Source organism: Littorina saxatilis, linkage group LG3 (assembly GCF_037325665.1).
Source record: "Littorina saxatilis isolate snail1 linkage group LG3, US_GU_Lsax_2.0, whole genome shotgun sequence".
NCBI lineage: Eukaryota > Metazoa > Mollusca > Gastropoda > Littorinimorpha > Littorinidae > Littorina > Littorina saxatilis.
In genome coordinates this window covers 15,352,375-15,364,358 of record NC_090247.1, presented here as the reverse complement: position 1 = coordinate 15,364,358, position 11,984 = coordinate 15,352,375, and the positions used below count along the sequence as shown (strand labels likewise).

General features: G+C 41.6%; 1 long non-coding RNA gene across 1 annotated transcript; it reads left to right on the top strand.

Moving 5' to 3' along the window:
- The first annotated feature begins 889 nt into the window (after nt 1-889).
- On the top strand, nt 890-9,973 carry LOC138961709 (uncharacterized). The gene is made up of 3 exons (XR_011454286.1): nt 890-1,101; nt 5,655-5,868; nt 8,905-9,973. It is a non-coding gene; the product is annotated as an uncharacterized lncRNA (long non-coding RNA).
- The last annotated feature ends 2,011 nt before the right edge of the window (nt 9,974-11,984 follow it).

Sequence of the window (11,984 nt, the reverse complement as noted above, 5' to 3'; positions counted from 1 at the left end):
GAAATAATGGACAGCAAGTATTAGGGTTCACTATTGCGACCACCTCCCGCCACCCCACCCCCCCCCCCCCTTTCGGCTCATACACGTACATATATCCCTCGTCATCTCTGTGCATATGATTAATGTGTGGTTAACAGTTATCCAAGTACTGATAAGAGTACCAGCATAAAGTGTTTGCCCTAAATGTCATTTGTATGTTGTTCTGCAAAGCCAGTGTCAACAACTCCGAGTCAGTAATCATATATGTTATTCTCTATAACTGATTGTCTATCTGACTTACCCAAAACACTGCCCTCAACTACCTGGCCCAGCATTTCTCAGACTGACACAAACAAATCCAGATTGTTCGTTCAACTTTGCTTGCACGTGGCACAGAACAAAATGTTGCGATTAATTAGAACGATTAGCTTAGTTACAAACAACAGCCATAACCTTAAAGTATACAGAACAGACAGTCAAGAAAAAGTAGGAACATTACCGTGCATTTGAATGGAGACACTGGAGGTAACAGATTTGTGACGTCTAGTTACACGTTGTAGAGCTTGCCCGGTTGATGTCTGTCAGCAAATCTTAGCCAGAACTATTTTCGACTACTTTTGGATTTACTTTCAGAATAGTAATTTTCGGCAAGAGAAACTGAAAGTAAGATGGCAACAATTTCCCTAATGCTGCATCAGGTAAAACCTCGCTACCTCAAATTACAGTTCTGTGTTTGTTTGTTTATTTGTTTATTTGCTTATTGCTGGTTCTTGTCTCAAAAACCCAGGGCTAGACAAAGGAGAAGGGTCACAATGTCTGGCTATTTGTGCACGGCATTAACAAATTTGCTCTCTTGGCTTGCACGTAGAACTGACGAACTGCTTTCACTTTTGGTTTACTTTCCAGGCCATTGAAAAGAAACCGAAAGTTGAAATGACATTTACCGCATGCCATGCCAAGTAAATCGACAATACCTCAACTAACGAATCAATGCTCCATGGGCTTCAAGGCGGCGGGGCTTCATTTGAATTCGAAGTTTCATTTTCTGAACCACTTTTCACGACCGCAGGCTATATGGATTCCTTCGTTAAATGTCCAGCAAGAATAAGTAACACATTGGACGTATGTATTTCTGCAGATTTCTTTTTGTCCTGGTTTTTCTTATGTGTACGCTGAAAGTAAGAAGACTTTATCCGGTAGGCAACCACGAACTAACGTATTTTCTTTTCATGAACGCACAGGTCACATTCATTTTAAACATATTGGCAAGCTGTAGCAATACATTACACATGCAGAAAGTTCATTATGTCCTCGACATGGCGATCTTAACAACAAAAGGACGCTATGGTCCTCTACCATTAGCAGCTGGTTAAAAGTGACTTGAAACATGATACCAACGCGAACGTGACTTGTTAACAGGATTTACCTGTTCGTCCAAACAGCCCGACCCAAAACCTTCAGAGAAATTATGTGGGCTTGTTTTACTTTTTTTTTTTTTTTACCCAACATTAGTGTTGTGTTCCTCGACACTATCGCAGGAATAAAATCATTGTCAGAAAAAGAAGGCTTTAGATACCAAGAAGGTAAGTATAACGTTCAGCCACCCCCCCCCCCCCCCCACCCCCCTTCGTCCCTCATGTGGAGGTATTATTGTCATTTACAGAGACTCCTTTCTAAAGCAGCTCACCGTATTTCTGTTATTTTCTTTAAGCATTCATCGTCAGAAGTTTTGCGTATCACGCCACCATATTCCAGGAAAAAGCAACAACACCTCACTGGGACGTTCTAATTTCAAAGAATGTCCGCATTTGCTTGAATTCTGTAGCTTCTCAGGGGCACATCAGTAAGTTTCTAAGGCAGTGGGGGTTGGGGTGTACTTAGCATTCAAAAGTGTAAATCGAGAGCGCGCCCGAGACTGCTTGAGGAATACGGAGGTGGGGGGGGGGGATGGGCAAGACCCCCCCGGGGGGGGGGGGGGGGGGGACGGAATCATCTTACCAAATTCCCAAGTAAAAAAGAAAATTTTTTTCTTGGCAAGGGGGGTGCGGGGAGAGGGGGGTTGGAGGGGGGGGGGGCACTTTTTTAAGAATAAATTGTCTGACTTTAGTGCAATTTCAAAAAACGTTGCTAAATTAGGCGATCGACTCAACAGTACGAGGTTTGAAATTTAAGCCGGTAGCCCACCTAACCAGATTTAAGCCCTCCAGAATTGTTACCTTTGGGGTAATTCGAATGACATAGTATACCTTAATCAACATTAGACTATCAGTGACTTGAATACAACAATTACAGACAGGATCAGGGCATTTCCCAATGATGAATGCGTTCTGGTTATTGACGCATTTCGCAAGTGTAACTTTACAACGAAGGGGTTACTTTTTCCAGTCATTTGAGTTAAGCAAATATGTCACACGCTTTCCTTCTTTGCCACTACAAAAGCAAACGTGTGCAAGATTGTATGTTACACGCTTTGGAGCATGTGCAAGAACGGATTCAAACTCGAAATCGTCCCCCCAAAAACCCCAAAATGCACACACGATTTTTATTTCTCCTGCTGTTATCGTTTCTTCCCTTTACAAATTCTTCAACGCTCAGAATACTGAAAACGGCATCCCAGACGACAGTACTGTTTCCATAAGCGAATTTAGCTGCCCTTGGAAAGTGGCTCGCTCAGGAGGTCTGTTAGTCTGACACTATAAGGACAGAGTTGTGAACATAGATGACAAAGATCCCGGAAAGAACAAACATTTCGCGGATGCAGACACAGAAAGACGTCATGAAGATTGCGATGCTTCAAAAGATACAGACTGTGACGATGACTGTGTCGTCATTCACATATTCCGAGACGTCATTTATAATTGTTCGGTCACTTTCGTCAAAAAGTAGATCTCTCCACAATGGCTGCTCCTGTGTTTAGGTTTATCAAGCGTGAGTACGCAAAACGTGTTTGTTCTCTCCTCTGTTGAAGCTGTGAGACATAATCGCCATTACGAGCTAGTCGTGTGACAGAGAGTTTTCTTGCACACTCGACTGCTGCTGTTTCACTCCTGGCTAAAGCCGTCGTGAAACATCTACAGTTTCGTGTGCAAGAAAACTCTCTGTCACACGACTAGCTCGTAATAGCGGGTAATATCCCACGAACGCTGCTGTAGTGTAATCGACTTGAGAAATTCATACCGATAATACATGATAAAGAAGGATTCTTTGTGCCCGGCTGCGGGCTACAGTTGAAGATGGAAGTTCACCAAAAGTTGGGACCATACTAACAAAAATACGGTGGGTGCAATAGGCGCCCCCATTTTTTGAGCAAATGCCACCCAAGTCCGCTTTGGACCCGGTAGAAAATCTGTAGTTTCCAAGTCTATTTGTGTGTGGTTGTTCAAGACTATGGATAAAGCTCGCGTAAGAAGATTACGTCACGGTCAAAAGTCTTTGACGTCAATTAATGCATCATGACGTCATGCCTCCCTGTCGTCTTTCTCTCTCGCGCGGTGTGTGTGTGTGTGTGTGTGTGTGTGTGTGTGTGTACCCCCGTTTCCACAGGTTTGGTTGCCTAAATCACCATAAGGCAACCATCCACACGTGGATGGCAACCTAAACTCTGGATGGGAACCTAATTGTGTGGATGGTCGCTTCATTTAACACCGTTAAATTGACTTTTTTGACGGAAAGAATGTCATAACAATGTTCAAAATGACATTCTTTCCGTCCTCTATAGGCGACGAAATAGGTCAAATTTTGTGCATTTTTTAGTGCAAAATTCTTCGATGCCGGAGCGAGTACTGCACCCAGTGCTGTTGTAGTGCAAGTGCACTAGAAAGGCACTACACCCAGTGCCGCCTCTTAGGTAACCATCCACACTTTAGGTATGTGTGTTCATTTTGTGCACATGTGTTAGTGTTAGTGTGTGTGTGTGTGTGTGTGTGTATGTGTGTGTGTGTGTGTTTGTGCGCGTGCATGAGTCTGTACTCGTGTGTGTGTGTGTGTGTGTGTGTGTGTGTGTGTGTGTGTGTGTGTGTGTGTGTGTGTGTGTGTGTGTGTGTAAGAAAGACTGAGACTGAGAGAGAGGGAGAAAGAGTGTGTGTGTGAATGTGTATGTGCATGAGTTTGTGTGTATGTTTGTGTGTGTATGAGTGTGTATATATATGTGTTTGTTTGCCCAGCCGACCACGAAGGGCCATAATTATCAGGGCGGTGCTGCTTTGAGATATAACGTGCGCCACACACAAGGCAGAAGTCTCACCCAGTCACATTATTCTGACACCGGACCAACCAGTCCTAGCACTAACCCCATAATGCCAGACGCCAGGCGGGGCAGCCACTAGATTGCCAATTTTGAAGTCTTAGGTATGACCCGGCCTGGGTTCTAACCCACGACCTCCCTATCACGGGGCGGACGCCTTACCACTAGGCCAACAGTGTATGTGCGTATGAGTGTGTGTTTTGTGTGTATGAGATTTGTGTGAGTCAATGTGTGTGTGTAAGTGTGTGCGTGCGTATGTACAGTGTGTGTGTGTGTGTGGGTGTGTGTCTGTTTGTATAAGAGAGAGAGAGAGTGGGTGGGTGTGTGTTTGTGCGTGTGCGTAAGTGTATGTGTGTATGTATGTGTGTTTGTTTATATGTGCGTATGGGGGGGGGGGTGTTTTGTGTGTATGAAGTGTGTGTGAGAGAGTGAGTGAGTTCGTGTGAGTGAGTGTGTATGTGTGTACGTGTGTAACTTGGGGTATGTGTGTGTGTGTGTGTGTATGTGTGTGTGTGTGTGTGTTCGTGTGTGTTTGAGAGAGAGAGAGAGAGAGAGAGAGAGAGAGAGAGAGAGAGAGAGAGAGAGAGAGGTTTGTCTTTCGCTGGGGTATGCAGTGCCTTGGCGTTGCACATCTACTTAATTTCATAGTTATTGTGCATTAAATGCAGTTCGTACACGACCATTCTACAATGGTCCGACATTTACCTTTTCTCCAAAATAAGTTCCAAAATACAGACACCGACTCCGAAAATGTCAATGGCACGAAAGCTTTCTTGCCTAGGAATTGCCCTGAGCCTATCTGTAACTGCTTTCTTCAGGTCACTGATGATTTAGGGGGTGTAGGGGTGTACACTATACTCAGACATTCAGATAATCCAAAAGGTAAACGTCTGGAGGGTTTAATCAAGGAAGTATCGCTACCGCTCAATGTCAAACAACGTTCTGTTGAGTCGATAGCAACACTTGGACACTCTTTTCGAAATTGCACAAAAGTCAGACCATTTGATCTATAGAATTGTCACTTTGTGGAAGGGTCATGCATATGCTGCAGTTTATGTCCCCTAAATAGAAAGTAATTCGGTCAACAGATGTAGAAGTAATTAGCATTTTGGAGGGTTGCATTTTTGTGGGTCACACTGTATTATGTAACTGACCATAAGACACTCTCTTTGATTTTGAGGTTGGTTTTTTTTACAAAATGAGACGTCATGTATGTAACCTGGATAAAGCCATGGCCTGAATAACGTCTGTAATTTTGAAAAATGATAATTTTTGATATAGTAGTTACCTTATTACCAAAATCTTCACACAAGGCGCTATAGATTATGAATGAACAACCAAATACCCTTCATTGCAATGGTTGGATTTTATTATTAGTATAATATGTTTAAATCATTGCTTTAATAATTTTGATGTTTACTATCTTTTTCAGAAGACCATGCACAACACAGCCTCGGGCTGTAAAGTGTGATCCCGCTACCAACACTTGGTAACATTCTGTCTACCAGAAAGTTGGTTAAAAGCACACTCCTTCTCGGGAAACAGTTCGAGTCACCACCTTAGATGTGGCCAGGCTTTTACACAGGATGAGTCGATCCCTCCGCTTGGACACTTACCAAAAATAAACCCTCTGCCTGCTTGCTGTGGTGAGTTTGATTTAAAGTAAAACATCTTAAAGAGCCACCAGTGGCATAAAATGAATCCAGGAAACACTACTGTGCACGGACCCAGACTGTCCATTTTGTGTGTGTGACTAAGTTGAGGGATGGTCAAATCCCATGCAAAAGCTTGTCCAGATCTGAGACTGTGACCCAAACTGTTTACAAGTGTTGCTACTCTTACACTGTGCCGAATTGCACTTGTGAATAGAATTGTCCAATAATTCACAATGATCGGGACATGGTCGCAAGACATTCGTAAATGTTCTTAACCATTCGCCACCATTCGACTCTTGTTTTGAACATAGCAACATGTTCCTAATAATTATTCGCAAAGAAGTCATATTCTTAACTTTTTTGCAACGTACTTGTAAGATTTCGCAAGACATTCGTAATCATCGCAATGTATTCGTAACGCTCGCAAGGCATTCGCAACCATTCGTTATGCCTGTCTCACACTGTGCTGAATATCCTTGCGAACATTCGTAATCATCGCAATGTATTCGTCAGGCTCGCAAGGCATTCGCAAACATTCGTTATGCCTGTCTTACACTGTGCCGAATATCCTTGCGAATATAGATTCGTATGCATTCGCAATGATCAGTAGACATTCGCAAGCACTCGCAACCATTCGTAAGACATTCGCAAGGATTCGTAAGGCTTCGAATGGTCAATATTTTTCCTGTCCATTAGTCTCTTTTTTGGGCCAAATACAACATGTTCATATACACATTTCTTGCGAAGGTCTTAGAATAGTTGCGAGTGCTTGCGAATGCGTACCGATCATTGCGAATGCCTTGCGAGCGCTACGAATACCTTTACGATGATTACGAATGGCTTGCGAATACTGAAGAATATGCATTCCTTGCGAATATTAGGAGCATGTTGCTAATATTCGCAACAAGAAACGAATGGTGGCGAATGGTTAAGAACATTTACGAATGTCTTGCGACCATGTCCCGATCATTACGAATTATTGGTGAATTCTATTCGCAAGGGAAATTCGGCACAGTGTAAGAGCAGTATTACGAACAATGCGAATTGCATAATCGTTTTATTCGTAAAATGTTTGCAAGCACTCGCAACACTCGCAAGGCCACTCGCAACGTTCGTAATACATCCGCAAGACATTCGTATATGGATTTGTATGCATTGGCAATGATCAGTAAGACTTAGAATTTTCAATATTTTTTCCTGTCCATTCGCCTCTTTTTTTGCCGAATACAACATGTTCATATTCGCAAGGATATTCGGCACAGTGTAAGACAGGCCTGAAGGAATGTGGCTTTAAGAAACATTTGCACAGAACTCGCAAGCATCATGACAAAATACACGCGTATGGTATAAACAGCTTTTGTGACCATCGTACCTGAAGTGAGGCCATCTGCTGATCCTCAGGAAATATTGGTTGTGTTTGTAAGTACCAATATTCTTCGTACGTGAAGAGAGCCTCACAAGATTCAGCGATTTACTGATCGTGTTGTTGTAGAGTTAAGTACTATCTCTGCTACTTCTTCTCCTTGTATTTGCTAGAGAAAGTTGTTCACGTGAAAGATATTATGCAACTTGCACGTTGCGTAATGTAGGTATTTCAACATCATACAGACCTTCAACATGAAGTGCTCTCACTTATTCACCGTTGAATATATCGTCTTATAGCTGATTATCGATTGCTGTCTTGTCGTCTCTCATCACCAACCAAGTCTCAAGCAGATATATACAGCAAGCCTGCAATGCTTCAGTCTTCTTACCCAAAAAAGGAAAGGCCATCAAATAAAGTGTCAAGTCAGTGTGACGGGGTCCGACTTATTGTATGCCTTCATTAAACGGATCTATTTTTCTTCGTAGGCCCTACATATTTGAACATGACTGTGCTTCCCCTATCAGGTCGAGAACGAGCCGTGTACCCAACACTACCACATCCCCGGATCCCGTCATCCTCCAGTCCCCTTTCCCCCACTGCTACCCCACTTTTACTATCGTATAACCCATTATGTCCCATATGTCCTGGTTACCTTAGAGGACGTTAAGCAGCCTATCAGGGCGCAGCGTACATTATACCGGTCTTACTTTCAATGTTGATTGCCCTTCAAAACCCTTGGCAGACAGCTATGTCATGGTGAATCAACACCAGTACAAGCCATAGAAGTTCCTCATACTTTTCCACGATGAAAGAATTAAAGCGATCCATGTGTACACTACATTGGGGTGTGCGCGTTAAAGATCCCACGATTTTCCTGGCAAAATTGTATAGGCATAGATAAACAATGTCCACCAAAATACCCGTGTGACTTGGAATAATAGGCCGTGAATAGTAGGATATGCGCCGAAATGGCTGCGATCTGCTGGTCGATGTGAATGCGTGATGTATTGTGTAAATAATTCCATCTCACACGGCATAAATAGATCCCTGCGCCTTGAGTCCGAGTCTGGAGATACGCGCGCGATATAAGACTTCATATAATGTGATTGGCCAAGCAAGCCTAAGAGCACGGTCTCTGGTACAGATAAGTACAGGTATTTCTTTCAGGATGACGAACACTAGTCTTTATCGCGTCACATGCATAGCTTTTCTTAACCGCTTGCTTGATATTTTCTTCGTTTGCAAAAGTTGAAAGACACATTCTAAGGTATCCTAGGCAATACACTATCATGTGCTTCGTGTTGAAGAGCACTTTTGAAGCAACAATTTGTCTTTTTGTCGCAGATAATGATATAAACAGTCAAAACATTTACACAACTATCCCACATATACTAATAGACTTCAATGTAGGCTTTTGACGTAACAAGTTCACGTGCGGAGCCTGATCGAGGCTTCCGCTGTCCTGCACGTACAATGATGAAAGTTAATTTATCCTACATACGTGAGAGAGACACTCGTGAGATAATAATCGTTCAAATCACACGTGTGTATATCATGTAAATGAGGTCATGTCATGATAGAAAGAAAAAATTGCGCTCGCTAATTACCCTCGATGATATTTTATAACTAATACGTGACGTTTCATTGCTTTGACGTAATAGATTGCACGGGGCTTTAAAAGAGATCGAGGTTCCAAAACAAGCGTCTTCAATTTAGCTGCCTCGACTGCAGGACATTTTCAGTGAAATACACGTAAGTACAGTATGCAGGATAAACAGAATACTACATGGCTTGCTGTTTCGTACCAGATTCACACTCATTGCTTTTTCAAATAGTGAACAGCTCGCTTTCTCTCGCAGTTCAATACGTAAAAAAAACCTCGTGTAAATCTGGTACGACACAGCAAGCCATGTAGTATTCTCTATTTGTTAAAAATAATTTCAGTTTGTGACAACTTGTAAGAAGGTCAATAAAACTTGGTATAAATAGACGATGCCCGAGGCATGGCTGAAAGCCCTAGAACCACCGTGCACCTTGAAGTAACAACCACAGTAATTTTAGGATGTGAAAACAATTATCCTGTTTGTCGTCTCATTGGTGGTCATATTTTGAAAGAAAGCTTTCTCAGACGAGTTGCCCCTTCGAGTTGCCCCTTCAAAGAAATATGTACTGTTGAATTCCGTTCAAGTCTGTCTTTAGGTTAAAAACAATATATTGCGTGTTTATCTTTTTCTGTTTGTCTTTATTTTCTCCGATGGAAAAATTATTATGTATTTCTGTCATCATTTCTGTATGTGTGGCACTCTCCATTTGATTTACACTGACACGAAAGCTATTAAAAGCACACATGCCTCGTGTTCATCCTTGTGAATTATGAATAAGTAGTGTGTGATATTGTGAAACTCGAAAACCGGCCAAGTACACAACGTGCAGTGTTGGTCAAGGTGAAAAAAAGGCACAATACGACCTCTAAAATACTGACTGATATACGATACAGTTGTACGATTGTACCTTTTATGTATTTCACCTTCGAAGGACCTTGTAGAAATGGCACTTGTGCTTTGGTCTGTCTACTATAATGCATTTTGAGGACGTTATTGCATATTTAAATAGCTTATAGAAAACGTTCCATGTTAAAGAAGTTGTGTATATTTGTATATGGGCAAGCAGCTTTACTTTGTAATGTTGTGTATTCAGTGTTTCTAAATTATTGACAATAAAAGTGTTTGTAACCGCTGTGTGTGTTTGTGTGTGTGTGTGTGTGTGTGTGTGTGTGTGTGTGTGTGTGTGTGTGTGCGGGTGAAACATTACACTGTGTGTGTGTGTGTGTGTGTGTGTGTGTGCGTGTGTGTGTGTGTGTGCGTGTGTATGTGTGTGTTATTTTGTGTGTGCGTGCGTGTGTGTGTGTTTGTGTGTGTGTATTAATGTTTGTGTGTGTGTGTGTTTGACCTATTTTTGGTTACCATTTTCTCCATGATATAACCAGCTGAACAACCAGCCTCTTGGTACATAAAAGATCTACAAATGCCAGATCTAATGTTGTGGTTCTAGAAACTAGAAAATGTCCAGTATAGTACCCTTGAATATTTCCTTTTTAGTTGTAAGAATTGGAGTTTACTTCACAAGCATACATTTTGAATACAGAATGATTAAGGACTCCCATTGCAACAAAAAAACACTATCACACAGACAGACGTACTTTATTCGGGAACTACTTAGATAAAATAATAAACGAAGAGTAAACGAAAGAGTTTGTTGACACAGTTGACCTACAACTCGATCAATTTTCCTTTGCAGACACAACGGCTGCTCACACCAGAACAATATAGATGTAGTAATTTCTACCTTACATTTACACAGTGCATACTAGTTTGGCATGAATTGCAAATACGCATTGAACACTTACATACTGCTGGCGGTCCCCTCTTGTGAACACTCAAGCTTGCGATCAAGCAGGAAAAATGAAGTGGTGGTATACTTGGCATCATTGATTTTCAGTCCATACGTTCACGTTCTAATTTAACGATGAGTATTAGCGCACGCATATAAAGTCTGTTTCTCTACTGCAGCAGATTCGATAGACCTATTGAGTCAATGTCGACAGTTTATATAGGACAAAGCTTCATGACGTAAAAACGCCCTAAGGTTAGGCTTAGGCCTTTTACAAATATAGTTCTATTAGGCAAAGACAGAGATCGCTCGGCGCTTCTTCAATGAGGTAAAAGATAACGCGCTCTGCAACATAGGACACCCACACAAAACACGACAGGAAGGTTGGGATCGCGTAAAAACTGTCAGGAGAAATATTGCGATATCAAATGGAATACCCAGGTTAAAATAATATGAATTATTTTTACAAATGACCTCCCGGCCTCTGAAATTATGGAAAATTGGTCCAAAAGACTTGAAAAGGTTAAACAAATCATTTGCAGATGGTCAAGAAGAAATATAAGCAAATTATGTATAATTAAGTCCTTCTTAGTTTCACAATTTGTTTACGTTATGCAGGCGCTTCTTGCCCCTGTTAAAGTTCTCGATAAGTTGAATACTATTTTGTTCAGGTTTCTCTGGAAAAGGAAGTATTCAAAAGCCTTTGAAAAAGTTAAACGAAATGTTTTTTCTGTAATGTGGTGGAAGAAGGTGGTATTAACATGATAAACGTCCACGATATGCAGACTTCTTTTTTTACTCACATAGGCAGCAAAACTTGAACAACGAAAACATGAACCGTGGACAACGATTCCATTAAATCTTTATCAGGTATTGGGAAGATATTTACTTTGTTTTAAAGCCACAACACCGCTAAAACTGTTCCAAGGTATTGAATGCATTCGATCAAACTTTTGGAAAGAAGTTCTCTTAAAATGGATTCATAATAAAGCATTGATTTTTGAGAGAGAAGATCGCTTTGGCGATCAATGTTTGTGGAACAATATAAATGTGGTTTATAAAAATAAAAGCTTATATTTTAAAAAAAGTGGATAGAAGCGCACTTAGATACGGTGAAAGATATTTGGGTTAACGGAGATATGATTCCTTTTAACCAGCTGTGCACAAAGATAGGATACAGTCTCTCTAGATTTTTTTAGTACGGCGCAATGAAGACTGCTGTGCGAGCGCTTGCATTTCGCAAAAACACAGCCAGCCCGCGAGCAGGCGAACACAATAATGACCTTGACACGCGGAACCCTGTGATCATTAACCCCTCTGCGAGAAAGTGTCGCAATTAAGCCATGCTGAT